Source organism: Pipistrellus kuhlii, unplaced genomic scaffold (genome assembly GCF_014108245.1).
Source record: "Pipistrellus kuhlii isolate mPipKuh1 unplaced genomic scaffold, mPipKuh1.p scaffold_m20_p_4, whole genome shotgun sequence".
NCBI lineage: Eukaryota > Metazoa > Chordata > Mammalia > Chiroptera > Vespertilionidae > Pipistrellus > Pipistrellus kuhlii.
This window is the reverse complement of record NW_023425540.1, coordinates 67,416,325-67,420,154: the sequence shown is the minus strand read 5'-3', so window position 1 is coordinate 67,420,154 and position 3,830 is coordinate 67,416,325. Positions and strand designations below refer to the sequence as shown.

Here is a 3,830-nt window from a genome sequence, read left to right as displayed (position 1 = left end):
CTTCCCTTAGTTATAAAAGGGGAGGTAATGAGAGATTCAGAACCTCTGAAAATCATTTCCTTCCTGTCAGAAACAGTGCAAACTGGTCAACATCAACATTCTTTAAACTCTTCAAATTAACAAAATGTTACAAGAATCAAGGAGCACTTATTCAAGAAAAAAAAAAGTCTGAATCTTGGTATGTACAGTAAGAAAGAGTGTATGAATTTGCCCTATTTCCATCCTGTTCTTCTCATTTTGATGGAAACCTTGAAAATTTTGAGCCTCACGACCATGATCTCTGTGAAACCCAGAGTGTAGCAGGACAAAATTGGCTTGGAGCTGCCCTAAAATCTATATCACTAAAGGACCCTCACTTTGGCTTGAATGACAGCTTTCTGTAAAAGCTCATTTTAAAGTATTTGTCTTTATTGGGCCTGATACAGAACTGACTCAGTGGGAAAGAGCTTATTCATAGCATTTGTTGAATGTAAAAAGTTTAGGAAGTGTAAAGAAGAGGAGGAGGAAGAAGAAGAGGAAGAGGAAGGAGAAAGATCATCTTTGCTGTAATGAGAACAGAATTTACAGGTATGGGGAAGAAAGAATAAAGATATGTCAAATCATAAGAGGACTGAGAATGGATCATTATGTTTCAGAATGTGGATATTATGTTGTATCTTGAGAGCAGTTTCAATGAAGTGGGGAGAGAAAATAAAGAATGGGAAAGCAATTGAAAATAGGTACAGGCAATCTTAGAATCATATTATTTCTGGTCTCCCAGGTCCCTTACCTAACTACTTCATTGTGTAGGTGTAGAATGGAAACCTCAAGAAATTGATGAACAAATAGATAGCTGGTTACTGGCACTCACATTTTTTTCATTCTCATTTCAAATATGTCACACAAAATTTCCTGCTTCTGAACAAAAAAAGGTAGATTATTTTTATTGATTATTAGTTAAAAACAGACATTCTAGACTTTAGAAATAAAATATTTTTCTTTCTCTAAAAAAAAAAAAGCTGACCATTAATATGGTTGTGACATTGTAAAAAAGACAAAAATACAGAAATTATTTTCCCAATTCCTTTTTTTCATACTGCTATCTATTTCAGAGAAGTAGCGTGTGATTTGCCCCTCAGTTACCATTATACAGACACCACAGTCAGTGATTCATTGAACTTTGAATGTTAACAGCAAAAGGACAACTGTATTTTTTATTTGGTCATTTTTTTTCTCATGGACTTAACCCCACAAAAGAATATTATCTCTGGTTCTTAAATCTTTTCTCAGAGTGAGTTGTATTTTGTTTTGGAATAATAAGAATTGAATTTCTCTTTTTAACTCAAAATCAAGGTCTTCCAAAGGCCTCTCTGTACCATCCCTCCACCCCTTACCTATATTTGATGCTCTCCAGAGAATATTAGGTGGGTGAATATTATCAAGTTTTTATCTAAATATCATCCAGCTCAGCATGGCCTCATAGGAGAAAATGGAGAGAATAATCACAGTGGTCAAGGAGTTAAAGACTAAACTTGATCCATAATTAAACACTGCATTCACTTTTAGCGAAGCAAAGAGCTTGCAGGTATTACTGATTTCTGATTTTTTTTTTTAATATGACATTATCTCCACTTGAAAGCTTTCTTTTAAGACACTTCTTTGACAAGTAGTCTAAATTCTTTGCTGCTTCCAATATTAATTTTTGTTATATATTTTAATGTATTCCATACAATGGGATAGAAATATTTTATGCAGATTTTTAATTAAGATTAGTCAGAGCTACTATGCTAATAATAACAACAAATAGACACATTCCAGACATATACACTGTGTAGTTCTGGCTCATTAGATAGAATATGTAGAAAATAGTAATCAAAGAATAATTTCTTTGAACATTTACTTTAATTATGGTACTATGTACTACATATAATATTTATTCTAGGGGTGTGTAAAGGATTTTAAGATGAAAAATATAATTATGGTAATTACGATTTGAGGGCTTTTTTTCTTGTATGTTTTTTTGGAAGTATGTGTGCCATAAAAAATTCTAAGTAAAAAAAGGCTCTGGGCATGAACAAACACTTGGTTTTTTTAAAAAAATAATTCTCATCATAGTCAATACTGTTGCCATATTAGCATATTATCATTTGTCTTTTTTTCTTTTTCATAAAAAAAAACAACAACAACACCTTCTTGCTTAATTATGTTGAGTGTAATGTCTCAGGGTTTTCTTGGTTATGGAGCACTTAGCATACCCAAGAGAAGCTTCCGTAGATATTTTTTACTTTTTTAATCTGAAAAGAAAACAAATGTATGTGTTTTTTCTCTTACTATGGAAGATAAGCTTCAGTAGATATTTTTTACTTTTTTAATCTGAAAAGAAATAAATGTATGTGTTTTTTCTCTTATTTCTGGGTTCTTTGTGCAGAGAAAAGCTTTGACACATTAAAACAATAGATTTAAAATTTCTCTTATTTTCTTTCTGAAATGCCATATATCATATAAAATACATATGCATAATAAAGAATAGAAAAATATAGTGAAATAGGAACTATTGTAGCTAACCGCGATCCTTAAATAACATCACACAAACACATACTCATACATATACACACAGATCTATACTCACATAAGATGAATTGCCTATAGAAGGAAAATATTTATTTCTTAAATGTAAAATAAATATTTTGAATAAAACTTTATTTATACCAATTTTTAGTATACTCATATATTTAAAAAGAAAAAAGTGAAGCAAAATGAAAAGTTTCAAAACAGCAAAAATTTACTACAAATCTTATCATTCATCACTCAACTTTAGTTTTGATGAACATCAAGCTGGCCTCCCTTTATTCACACAAAGCAGCTTAAAAGATAGAAATAATTTAGACAATGCAGTAGTATTGCACATAGTATTTTAAACTTAAAATTACACTTAATTTTTATTCCAGAAGTGGCTTTCTGAGGTAGCTGCGTGGTTTTTGTTAGCTTCCACCATGGAATTCCACGGCCAGGGCCAAAATGAGCAGAAGGTGATGGTGCCATCAACCTCATCTTCAGATACTTGCAAAATAGAGTTCGGTTTCATGCATGACTTTATGAGTAAGTGAATATGCAGAGAGAGGGCTGGATCATTGTGTGTTTTTTCTTTGTTTTGTTTTTTAATTTATCTTTATTGTTGAAAGTATTACAGATGCCCCCTATTTTCCTTCATCTACCCTCTCTACCCTTCTCTACTCCCACCTCCAAGGCCTTCACCACACTATTGTCTGTGTCCAGGGGTTATGCATACATGCCTAAATTCTTTGTTTAATCTCTTCTTGCCCTCCTCCAGTCCCCCTTTAAGTATATAAACCTCACAATAGATGATGTAGAAGAGATTCATTATAAAACAAAGCCAGGAGAACAACTGGGTTGGATCATGCTAAAAGGAGATAATATTACTTGCTTCCAAAGTATCTCCAACTAGAAATGACCAATGATTTGAGAAATTGTTGAGAAGCAATACAGTTTGTGATTTTAGGTGTCCTTTGTTGGCAGTATAGTTATTAAACATTTTCATATCACTTTCATTACTTTTATGTTATTACCAGATGCAGTTAAGGATGTTGCATTGCTTTTGTTGAAAAATTATACTTAATTTTATTTGACTAACTAAAGGAAAGGAAATTAAGGTGAAACAAAGAATTATTGAAGCTTGTGCATGCCTGTGTGTGTGTGCACACATGTATATAAGACATATCTCTTAATGATAGCTTTAAATTGAGAATAAAAAATTAGTGTCTTTTATTTATAGCAAAAAAATAATGAGTTTAATAAAATGTAATATTTAGTTTGCAGATTTGTTGAGAGAG

The 3,830-nt window shown here is 31.7% G+C and overlaps 1 pseudogene; it reads left to right on the top strand.

Moving 5' to 3' along the window:
• Nucleotides 1-2,972: 2,972 nt before the first annotated feature.
• LOC118703641 lies at nucleotides 2,973-3,568 on the top strand (annotated as a pseudogene).
• Nucleotides 3,569-3,830: the final 262 nt, after the last annotated feature.